The following is a 13352-nucleotide window of genomic DNA, read 5'->3' on the forward strand; positions in this document are numbered from 1 at the left end:
AAAAATATACATTGTTAGTACTATATTTTCAATTGTACCTATTATTTACAAAAGACTACCACTATAAGACACAAAAGTCACCAAGTAAGATGTTCAATATGGATTGAAAATAAATCAATAAAAATCATCAAATATGTAAAGAAAAGATAAAAATAAATTTGAGGCCAAAAATTTTTGTAGAGGCCAAATTTGAGGCCAGGCCAAAATTTGGGGCCAAGCCAATTTTGATGCCAAAAGTGAGGCCAGGCTAACTTTGAGGCCAGGCCAGGCCAATGGGGCCAAGCCAGGCCAGGCCGGGTTTTAGAGTATGCCACAAATGTTTTGGATATCAATCAGGTCAGTCTCTTAAAATGATGTTTAAATTTTAAATGGGAGATGGGAGTGGCAACTTAATCGCTTTAGTATTGGCAAAATCTATTCCTTATAATAAGTAAGGTCGTCTTGTCATATATATATATTTACATGTATCTCACTATTACGAGCGACAACACATTCGAATTATTTCGAGATACAAGACACTATAAAACAAAATTCTGTTTATCGGCGATGAAAGAGTAGACTCGATATTGTTCATGAATTATACTTGCATTGACAATTTTCCCCATCTACAAACTATTTGATATGAAATTGCATCACCCAGAATAAATGATGAAACCAGAATTATGAAAAGTTTACTCAACTGTTAGGCATTATAACCATGCTGAAGATAGCAGCCGATAACAGCAGCCATTAAGCCAGTAGAAGCTAACGGCAAATAAAGAAAATCATCAAAGTACTGAGAGTACTCGATCAGAAAAAATATTATACTTTATCATCGGCATGCTTTCATTAATATCAAGATGATAAATGCATCAATAATTTTTAGGAGCATTGACAACTTCGCAGGCAGTAAAGATCGCCTGGATAAGAAATATAAATGCGTCTTGTGATCAAAACCAAGGGAGATAAAAAACCCTCAAAACCACCTGGTGGTATCCGTTCAGCCCAAATTTGAGACCTGAAAATAATTGCCCTATAGATCTCCTGCACCGCCCTGTAATTCGTTTGATGTACACTTTAAAGAAAAGGGGATAACGGCCCACCATTTACCACAATATCGTTGTGAAAAGTTAAAAAAAATGACAAAGTTCAAATGACCTAAATGGACACATTTAGATTGGCAAATTTGCCGATGCAATTGTAAAATCGCGATTAAATAATTTATAAAAGTTTAGCAAGCTGTGCATAAGATTTGTTGACCAAAAATAGTTTTAAATGTTGTTTAGACTTATTCATGTAAAGTGTCAGGAAGATCTTTCCTGAATTCATACGATGTGTATTTTGTATATAACATTTCATATTGCACGATTGTATCTGAAACAAAATGATTAAAGAATACCAGAAGACATTGTTTTCTACTCAGTTATCCCTAAGTACTAGAAATTAACCATGAAAAATGACATATTTGCACTTTATTTTCCATTCATAGTCTACCAAACTTCGTGACTGGAATTTGACCTAATAAAAATAGTGATAGATTATACAAAAAGCTAAGATTAGATATAGAAACAAAGGAAACACATATCTAAGGTTATACAATTTTATATCACCTTAGCCGAAAGCTCAAGAGAGTTTTTCTGATAAACATTTGTCTTCTTTTAATTTTGTCGTAGTCATCGTTGTTGTTGTCGTCGTTTTAAACTTTTTGAATTTACGTCTTCCCTTACAGAATCACTAGGTCAATTTTAACCAACTTTGCACAGATCACTTTTGGGCCAAGGAAATTCAAGTGTGTACGAAAGAAGGATTACACCCTATTTCAAGGGAGATAAATATGAAATAATGAAATTTTATATGCATTTTTGTATTAACATTAGGTCATATCATGACCATAGGGGTCGGTTGGGGCCACAGATGTGGGGGAGGTGGTCAAACTGTTACATAGTAGTATATCGTGAAAATCTTTAAAAACCTTTTTACCAAGAACCGGTTGAAACTTATGTGTAAACATCTCTATGTTGTTTTGATTCTAGTTTGTTCAAATCTTGGCCACCAAGGAGTAGGATGGGGCCACAACGGAAGATCAATATTTTACATATTTGTAAAGTGTTGCTCAAATGAGCGATGTGACCCCTGGGCCTCTAATTTCGTGATCTTGCGGTGTTTAAAAAATGGTAAAAAAGTAAAAAAGCTGTTGAAAAAAGTTTGGTTTCTTATATAAAATGTCTTTTAAAAGTCAATTTTGTGCTGGAAATTTTTTTATCAGTTAGCCACCCCCCCCCCCAAAAAAAAAAACACGCATAAAAAATTAAATATAGAAGACTTTATCTTTATCATGCATAGCTTCATTCTGAAAGTGCATCAAACCCCCTCACATTGATTAAGAAAATAAAAACAAGATACGCGTGGACCACATCGCATACCTAAGTTCATAAAGCACTGGCAAGAACACGAAAATACACTGCTAAATAAAAGAATTACGTATATCATTCTATTTCAACACAAAACATGTAGGACACTGATCACGTGAATATCATTGTTTTGCTGCTTTGATTTGCTAACTCTGTTATAATTACTAATTTGATTTTATGATGCTTTGATGTATTTTATCTATGACATCAAACATGATTTGTTAGATTCCCCCGTACTTTACGGCTCTTAAATACATGTAGTCATTGTCACAATTACTGTTTTAGAGAGACTGCAGGAATCTGGATTTATTTTATTTGCTCGTAACAGAGAAACATTTTAAAAATTCTAAAAAGAGGATAAGTGAACTGCTTATCACAGTATCCCCCATTAAATAGTAAGAAAAAGTTCGTGAATTTTAAAGTGCACACCCTCGCAGAAAAAAAAGATTTTTTGATGTTGCATTTTATGAATTTAAGAGTCTAAAACGGTAATTTTGAAGTATGTGTTTTAATGAGTTTTTTGGGCTCATCATAAATCAAAGCCAATTTTCTGACTGATTTTAAGTATATTGCTATTTATTGAAATTTTATCAAATTTGACTTTAAAGTCAGTATATTCAGTTTTTTAGCAGGAAAAAAAAATTATTTTGTCAAAAAATTAATAATTTCAGTAAAAACAAGGTAAAAAAGTGGCAATGATATTAGTATATTTTGCGAAGGACATTCTAGTGTCTTTACCTTTGAAAAATAACAAATATCTATTAAGTACCTAAGTAATAAATGAGTTCCATCATCCTGTTCCTTCTTAACTGAATTTGATTTAGTGGCTCTAACGAAGAAAAATAACACCCCTAATGCAATATATTATATAGAACAATATTGTAGAATATGATATGATATTGTGTTGAATCATGTGATACGATATTGTAGAATATGAAATTTTATTATATAATATAATACAATATTGTATCATATGATACGATATTGTATACTATTATAAAATATGATATAGTAATGTATTATATGATGCAATATTTTTTAATATCCATGATATGTATCCCAAAATCTTATTTTTATATCATATAATACATGTATGATATTGTATCATACTAATTATATGATATTGTATCATGATTTAATATTGTTATGTGTAATATGTTACATTATGGTATTGTTCCGTATGATACGACATTGTATTGGATAATATGTTATGACAAAATCTTCCTTCTGTATATATAATTTTCCTGCTATCCATCTTTCTTTCCTAGATAATTTTTTTAATGGCGTGAGTTTCACATTTTGGTTTGTTATTATATCATTAAGAGTGCAATTGCAACGCTTAATGATAAAAATGTTTGCATCATTAGGGGTTGACCTTGTAGCTTTTTGCTTGTTTCATTAAGTGTTAGGTCTGCCTTGATAAAATTGTATCATTAGGCGGCGATTTATCATTAATGATTGATATTGTCAACTGTTAATGCAAGAATTTATAGCATTAGGGGTTGCAATTGCAACGCTTAATGATATTTGTATCATTAAGCTGCGTTTTATCATTAGAGGTTGATACAAAGCTTAGTCCGGACTAAATCAGGGACTAAACCTCAAAACCAGACTAAGTTGCGTTTCACAAAAAGGCGTAAACTTAGTCGGGACTAAATTTGGGTTTAAAATTACGCCTGCTAATGGGTAGGCGTAAGTCCTTAGTCTGTGCACAAAAATGGCAAGTGTTTTGTTTCTAACGTAAAATAAATAGAGAATTTTAATGTTTGGTTTGTTTTACGTGTTATCAAGGAAAACATTCACATTTATTGAAATATTTGTACATGTACGTATAACATTAAAAATACCTATTATTCCATAACTGTTCCTATTTCTAAATAAATTAAAATTAAATCAATTTGATAAATAATGGGCTTACCTTATTAAACGTATGTAATATACATTACTACTTGTAATGAAATTTGCCTAAAGTATAAAGAAATAAAGATGGGTATACTCCGATAAACGACATAAACACAATAATGAAAAAGATGCAATAATTCTAAATTAAACACGTATTCCCCAACAAGATAGATGTATATAATACGAATAGATTATTGATTTTTAAATCAACACTCAGTAAGCATAGACTTGAATTTAATGTTTCAAATCAAATTTGAACCTATGAAACGAAACTGAGTTCAAACTATTGAGAATACTTCTTTGAATAGGAGCAACTCAAAACGTATACAATTGTAATTTGTCATTGCGTGTGGTTGTATGTTCTTTACCTATATTACTTACAACTTTACAACACATATGCATTCTCATTTTATTTACTCCTAGAATCTTTACAAAACCGTATGAAAGCTACATGTATTTTGAATGTTTATGAACTTGCATTTAGATACAATCAATTTTTGTTTGTTAAAATATTACTTAAAAATATGTTTTAGAAGCATGCAGAATGTGTATCAATTTTAGATCTATTGACAAGAGTGTGTCAAGGTTCTTGAAAATTTTAAAATTTCACATGCACACCTCCTTGAATTTTTGGAAATCAAATTCATTAATCTTAATAATTCTAGGATTAAGTGATTAATTGCGTAAATATTTAACTTCGATTGTATTTCTTTTAAAATAGGTATTGTTTACACATGTACCATCAATGATCTTCGTGCATATGCATATGTGTAGTTTATTTTTACTCATTTAACTGAATTAATCTTTAATTACTTGAACTCATGATAATTTTGTTTTATCATATTTAAGATGTATGTATATCAGGGGACGGTTTTTTTTTCTATTTCCAAGTTGTTGACTGCAATACAAAAGCGTTGTTTTAGCAATTTTACAGCAGTGTGCATTATTTACAAATTTAACTAGCTTTCATTTGTCACACTTATTATATAAACAATTGTATACACACCCACCTTGATAACCCAAAGCAGATAGGAAAAAAGTAAACCTCAAATGTACTTGTTTAAACCGTAAAGATGCAAATGTCTTATCAGGAGGGCGATAGTGGACTTTTATAAACCTTTTATTTGAATAGCGATAGCTGACGCTTCAGTGTTTTGTTTATAAATGTTGATTAAAAACAGGTGTGTTCCTTTAGTAGCATTTCTCCGCTTTTCACCTCAGTAGGAGCTGGTCAAAGGAACAGGTTCCTTCTATTTAAAGGGGCATGGTCACGATTTTGGTCAAATTTTATTTTTCTGTTTTTATTATTTGCAATGCTTTAGGAATGCATTTCTAATGATCAAATAAAATTTGGGTGCCAGTCGTTGAGTTTTAAGCAAGATACAGGGCTCACAATTCTTCGTCATGTAAACAATGCACGTGTCTTGTTTTTGTTTACATAGGTTCAATATACAAGTAAAAATCTTTTTAAAGCTGGTTTGTCTATCTTATTATTCATTTAAAGCATAAATAAACAGCTCCTAATGATTAACACATTTATTTTAGGTCTAAAACTGGAATTTTCACTTCAACATTCGAAATGTAAACAAACGCTTTGTTTACATAGCGAAGAATTGTAAGCTCTGTAACTCGCTTATAACTCATCAAATGACACTCAAATTTTGGTTGCCTATTAAAAATGCCTTACTAAAGCATTGTAAACATTAAAATCGAAAAAAATAATTTTTGACCAAAATCGTGACTATGCCCCTTTAAGGTCATCTAGGAACCCCTAAGTTGACGTGTCCCGATCTAACAATTATAATGCGTCTTTCATAAGAGATTCGATAATACCAAATTATGACATGAAAAATGACATGAAAAAACCCCACCTTAACCATGAGTCCCATCATCAAACCACTACCGGTGTGTAAAAAGATACAATAAATAATTAAATAAACATACATGTATTTCTACTCAATTCAATTCATTTCACTCAGACCGTCAACCCGCGGAACAATTTTGCCCAGTATGAAACCATTCTAGTATATATATTAACAGACAACGGAGACCTTCCAGTTCCTCCATAAACCATTTATGATGGGGTACAACTTTTTAAATTCAGTATATGTTTCAAAAATTTTAAAAATTTCAAATGAATAGTTCATCCTATACTAGTTTAGTAACACTATGTAATCCAATTATGTTTTTATCAATCAAGAACATTAAAGGGGCATGGTCACGATTTTGGTCAAAAATTATTTTTACGATTTTAATGTTTACAATGTTTTAGAAAGTCATTTTAAATAGGCAACCGAAATTTTAGTGTCATTTGTTGAATTATATGCGAGTTACAGAGCTAGAAATTCTTCGCTATGTAAACAAAGTGTTTGTTTACATTTTAAACGTCGAAGTAAAAATTCGAGTTTTAAACCTAAGACGAATGTGTTTAACGTTAGAAACTGTTTATCTATGCTTAAAATAAATACAAAAATAGACAAATAAGCTGGAAAAGATTTTTTTACTTGTGTATTGAACCTATGTAAACAAAAACAGGGCACGAGCCTTGTTTACATGACATAGAATTGTGAGCCCTGTATCTTGCTTATAACTCTACGAAGAAGATGGGGGAACAAGATAGCGCAAATGCCCATTTGGTTTTGTCGAAATAAACAATTTCAAATTAATTATTTTCCAACCAAATATACTATATGATGTTATATTACAAGTTTATAAAAGCACGATTTCTAACTATATTCAGTTTTAAATATTTTAACAAACGATAAGAATAAAAAATGAATTCTAAAATCTAGGTGGTATCGAACCCACAACCTAAAAACCCTAGCTCTATAAAGTTACCTAATGTCTGGTGCTCTAACCACTGAGCCATTTCAGTCACAACAAACTTCATTGTTAAATGCTAAATGCAACTTCAAACACGAATTTACGGACTTGTAGTATTTCTCTAAAACGTTCAATTGTTGGGATACAAAATGACATTTTTAAAGTAAAGTGGGTCATCTCTCCACGTTTTTGTTGATTGAAATCGGTTTGATTTCCTTTAAACCTCATATAGACTATGACAAAAATATGGAGCCCAGACCCACTCTTTAAAAGAAAAGGCATTGAAGTTATAAAAAGACACTATTTGGAGGTTTTGACACGTATACGCCAATTTAAATCAATCTACTCTTAATATTTAACATATTTAAAGGTTATAAATCGATGTTATGGTAAATATATATTGTTTTTAATAATTGAGAAAGAAATTATGAGATTTGTTCATATTTTGATTTTATAGTATCTTATCTATCCTCATATGGGCAGTTTGCACGCCTTATTCACCCATCTTCTTTATTTGATCATCAGAAATGCATTTCTAAAGCATTGTAAATAATAAAAACATAAAATAGAATTTGATCAAAATCGTGACCATGCCCCTTTAATATATAACGAAAATAAAAATGGCGACAAATCACCTTGGCGTACTCCAACATTACAGCTAAAAAATTCGGAAGATAAGCCATTCATACTGATTTTTGACTTCACTTCCATATACATGTTTTTGATATAATTAAAACATTTCCCATTCATTCCATTTTTGATTAACTTGCTCCAAAGACCATTTCTCCAGACAGTGTCGAATGCCCGTTTAAAATCAACAAAAACACAAAAAAGTTTTTCTTCATTAACATAAGAGTATGGGATAAAAATTGTAGTGTTATTATATGGTCTAGAGTTGAATAATTTTTTCTAAAACCTGCCTGGCTTTCACTAATAACGTTAATCTCTGATGCATATATCTCTAATCTATTGCTTAATACACAAGTAAAAAGTTTTCCTATGCAACTTATTAATGTTATCGGTCTATAGTTCTCAGGATGTGTTTGGTCGCCTTTGTTTTTATATATGGGTTTCACAATACCTACAAGCCATTCATCTGGAATAAAACCATTGTTAAAAATGATATTAAACAATTTGTTATATAAATGTAGAAATAAAGAAACTGTTGCCGAAATATGTTCATTCAGCACCTCATCATACCCAGCGGCTTTATTATTTTTGAGTTTCTTTACAGCCTCTAATATTTCTTCATCTCCTATGGTACTGTTAAGAATAGTATCCGACATTTCGATTTCAGCATTTGATAAAAATCATATTCTATATTGGGTTCATCGTCATTTTCTTTCACAATCATTAATACCTCTTAAATAATGAAACATATTATTGATATCAACAGCACATTTATTCGATGATTTTGATGTATTTAAGATTTTTCCAATATTCCTTGAAGTTTGTAGAGCGCAAGTTTTTAAGTTTTCTAGTTAAATACGTTTTATAACTTTTAATGCATTCATCTATTGTGTGCTTGTATCTTTTACTCATTACTTCAAGGTTGTCTTTGTTTTCAGATGACTGACATTTTTAAAGAATACGTTTAGCCAAGTCAAAGTTCTTCTTTGCTGTTTTTCATTCTCCATTGAACCAACACTATCAGATTTAACATGTATAATTATTTCATATTTCAATCAAAACATCATTACAGGCTCGTGAAATATGGGAAGGGGTCAGGACGCTATGTTTTTGATCGACGACTTATATTCTAACTTGAATTAAATGTAACAAATAAAAACCTGGATAATTATTCTCCATCCAACAAAAAATTCACAGTGTGGATTTGGCCAAAACTGGATTTGCCTTGGTGCTCGCCTGTTAGAAAATGAATACATACCTTTCTCTTATTGAATGATAGGGTCTTTCAATTCGCAGCCTCCAACATTCAATAAGGGAAAGGTCAGTATTCATTTTCTAACAGGCGATTTTTTAAAAAATCTATTCTATTTTTTGCCATTTCCATGAATGACTATTATTAAAACATTCTGATGATAAATATTGGTTTTGAAATGAATTTAACGTAAAGAATCAAACACTCGTTATGCAAACAAATATGAGACCATAAACAAAAGCCATCACTGCAAGCAGCCGCCTTGGTTTTTCGTGCCAGACTCAATCTAAAAAGATTAAACATAATGCATGAAATCGTCTGCCCATCTACTCATACAAAGAGACTGTCGATTGTTTGTTCTTTTGCTATGATGGACCAGAATATCTATTTTATTTCAAGAAAAGGGCGATTGTTAAAAAGAGGCCCAGGTAACATATAGCTCACTTGAACCAAGAAATATTACTTGTTAGTTATTAATAACATGAACTCTGTCTTTCTATCCATTTGTTTTTGTTAGAGTTTATATTAAATCAAATTATCGAGATTAAGTCCTTTGCATGGATATCTCAGTATCAATTTGAGCAAGATACAGCACTTGATTTACAACTTTGAAGAGTTATGAACTAGCACTGTAACTTAAACAAACTACACCTATCATGGATTGTGTTATTAAGCATATTTTATACAGTTGTACCCTTACATTTCTTTGCAAAAAGTTTGACCGTGTTTTGGTCTAGTCTACCACGAGCGTGTCTGTAGTTCCCGTATTTATATCTTGACTTCATTATTGATTTTAAAACAGGAATAACACTAACCGATCATTTTTATCCTGGGTGTACCTTTTTTACATTAAGGTGGCTCTATACACCCACAGTTTATTCCAATTTTCAATAGAAGACCACAAAACATATACTTATCAAATATTAAAATGATGATAGGGATACTATAGGTATTTTTAAAGAATTTTTTAATGTTTTTTCGTGTTTTTGTAAAATATTTTTTAAAAAGTTATCTATTAACAAATTGAGAGAATTTTTTTTGTCATATGATGGATATTTTCTTCGGACACATAAAAAAATATAAAACTTCGTAACATTCAAAAATGTTATTATTGCAATATTTTTTTAGTATTTCCCCAAAACATAATTTTCCATATTTTCTTACTCTGTTGACAAATCATCTGAAAAAGTTGCTCGATGTTTTAAGAAAATGTATTTTAATAAATGTGACATAAAAAATTGAATGAAAATCATTGCAAATAAACACAAAAAATATTTTCAATTTTATTTGGTATGAAAGTTCCTCAGGTAAGGGTTATCGTTCCTAAGTCCCAAGGCCTAAACACCTTGGGGACTTTTCATTTCTGAGTTGAAGAAAATTTCCTAAATATAATGTTGGAATGATAAATACATATATTTCATTATAGTCCTGTATAAGTGAATATATTTGCTTTAATGCAAAACTAAGTCAAATAAATAAAGGGGAAAATTAACTAGGCTAATAGGATTTATGTATCCCAACCTGAGAGAAATTCAAAGCAACCCTCCCATCCCCTTAAGGTGGTAAGGAACATCTGTCGATATTAATGTGCATTAAAGAATATTATCCCATAGAAATACTTTCACCGGTTTAGAATTTTCTTTCACAGTATTCAACCAAAAAATACGTTTTAGAAAATTTTGGAAAGTTAAAAGAATTATTGCTCTCAACGGGAATCGAACTCATGACCTACTGGTTTGTAGTGAACCCACTAACCCACTGCGCTTCGGTGTAACATATCGATGATGGGAAAAATTATACTTGATTTTATTGTTTATTTCGATAAATAATACCACACAACGTATAGGTGTCACATACCACATTACTTGTAAGCAATGAATTTTCCAATTAATTCAAATTAAATATATTCATTTAACATTTTTTTCAAAACAGCGGTCTCCATACAATTCGCCTCAGTTTAAATCAGCCAGTACCGGAATTGCATGCTTCCAGACTTACTTTTTTGCGTTCTGTGTCATCAAAAGGTGGTGTATAGAGCCACCTTAAGATGCACCATATTTTCCAATATTGACTGATTCTATTTTATGTTCCACACCCTTACGCATTTATAGTTTTCAGGAATTTTCAACAAATTAGAGATATTATTTTTTGACCCCCTCGCCCCTCCCCATAAAAATAGCAAATCAAAATATATTCAGACACGATTTGTCTGGTTTGGGCGGAGTTTTCTTTTGAGGACAAAAGCAAGGTAAACGTGAACTTTTTATCGTTTGCCAGGTATAAAATGAATTGTAAAAACCCTTGTTGCTAAGTGAATCTTAGTTTATTGATTCATGTATCAACTCTTATTGTCAACCAATTTTATCGATTTAAATTATTAATACTGGGGGATACCCTGTTTAGAATCTAAGCGTATTTCATGTTTTAATGGTCTAACACCAAACATGATGAACATCGTGACAGAAACAAATCGACCATAGGTTCTGATGGGATAAAAAGCGGTGTTTTTTTTATTAAGTCGCTAGGACAGAATTTGTTTTCATGCAGTGCAGACTTTATAATAATTGCTGATGATCTGGTCTCTGCACATTTTATTTTTTGGAGTGGGGGGGGGGGGGTCGATGAGAGGTGGATCCAGAATTCGAAGTAAGAGACGGCGCCAATTATAGAAAGGGGGTCTGGGGGCAGCCTGAAGGCCCCAGGTGGGTCCATTGTAAAGCCCTGGTGGGGCACAGGTGGCAAGGCCTACGGAAGCGTCTGGATTCTACATATTTTGCGGGGTAAAAATGAAGTCTTCAAAGTTAAACTTTTGATGTGATTTTTTCGGTGATTTTACTTGAAAGTAGTATAATTACAAATGTTTAAATGTTTTATAAATGTTTGTGGTTTTAAGACCTGTAGCAATCCCATCAAAAGCCTAAGTCCTGAAGAAATATAATAATTTTTTTGTAGGAATAACGGGAATCAACCAGTTTAAAAATGAATTGGAAGGGCACCGAAAAGCGGAGCATTCCCTCGCGACATGAAAAATTGTGGGGGATATGCATTAGGAATTTACATGTAATTGAGGAGACCAAATTGTTTTGTAGGAAACATTATGCATATATATATATATATATATATGTATAGATCGGAGTAACTATGACACAAAGATTTATTTTTTTAAAAACACTTTGAATTAATAATAAGTAATATCTATTTTATCCCTAGCCCTAAATTCTTTGGTATATATATATACTTAGAATTCGAAAATATTACCTGCAGAAGTTACATTGCTTATTTATCAACAATCACTGCACTGTCGAATCAAGAATGTATTTATTGTATGATGAATTGGTCAGAAGTTGATGTGGCTGCAGAATAAAAGTTCTGTTTGGAGAGTATTTAAGGAATTTTATCGGAATTTAAGGATGTAAGTAGCGTGTGTTTGATGTGAGATTTTAAAAGATTAGTGCGAATGTTTCTCGACTTGTTGCAATACTGCTGTTGTCATCGGCAAAATCCCATCGTGATCCCTGGACCGGTAAATGTCCGAGTAAAAATTAACTGGCGAATTGGAGAGAATAATGACATATATCTCCGCTATTTTAAGACCCATCAACTTGAAATTCGGCATGAGTGTATCTTAGACATTACTTTTCTGAAAAATACATGCATATTGCAAGTGTTGTAAAAAATAATTGATTTATAAGGCTTTTGAAGCGAGCTGGTAGTTTTTTATCTGGGTCAGAGTTAGACCCCTTTCTTTATTTATGGTTTCATTGAAATTAATGTTAAAACGGGCTTGGCCCCTGTGACTGTGATAAACAAAATATTTGATATTTTTAAATATGACTTTGTAAAATTATTTGTTGCGGTTTGTTCAATATTTATGCCAATTTTCACTGATATCCGTAACCTAGATAGAAAACTATCTGGGTTTTCTCAATAATTTCCCAACAACCCTCGTAAAAATCGAACTAAATTGTTAGTAGACCATTTAAAAACATAACAGGGCACATTTTTGTGAGACAAAAAACAAAAACAAAACAAAACAAAAATAAAAACAAAACAAAACAAAAAACAAAACAATTTAATAAAAAATTGCAAAAGATTTTTTTTCCAAATTGTACGAAAGCCCATTGAGCTCATTTTCGTAGGTAAATTTGTTTTTCGCGAATTAGCGCGAAATTTCGCGAATAAACGCGTTACTTTCGCAAAAAAACGCGTCACTTTCGCGATTAAACGCGAAACTTTCGCGAATAAACGCGTTAGTTTCGTTTATTCGCGAAAAACATATTTTTTTACCTACGAAAATGAGCTCAATGGGCTTTCGTAGAATTGAAATATGATACTTATATGGTGATTTTGAATTA

Source organism: Crassostrea angulata, chromosome 7, assembly GCF_025612915.1.
Source record: "Crassostrea angulata isolate pt1a10 chromosome 7, ASM2561291v2, whole genome shotgun sequence".
NCBI lineage: Eukaryota > Metazoa > Mollusca > Bivalvia > Ostreida > Ostreidae > Magallana > Magallana angulata.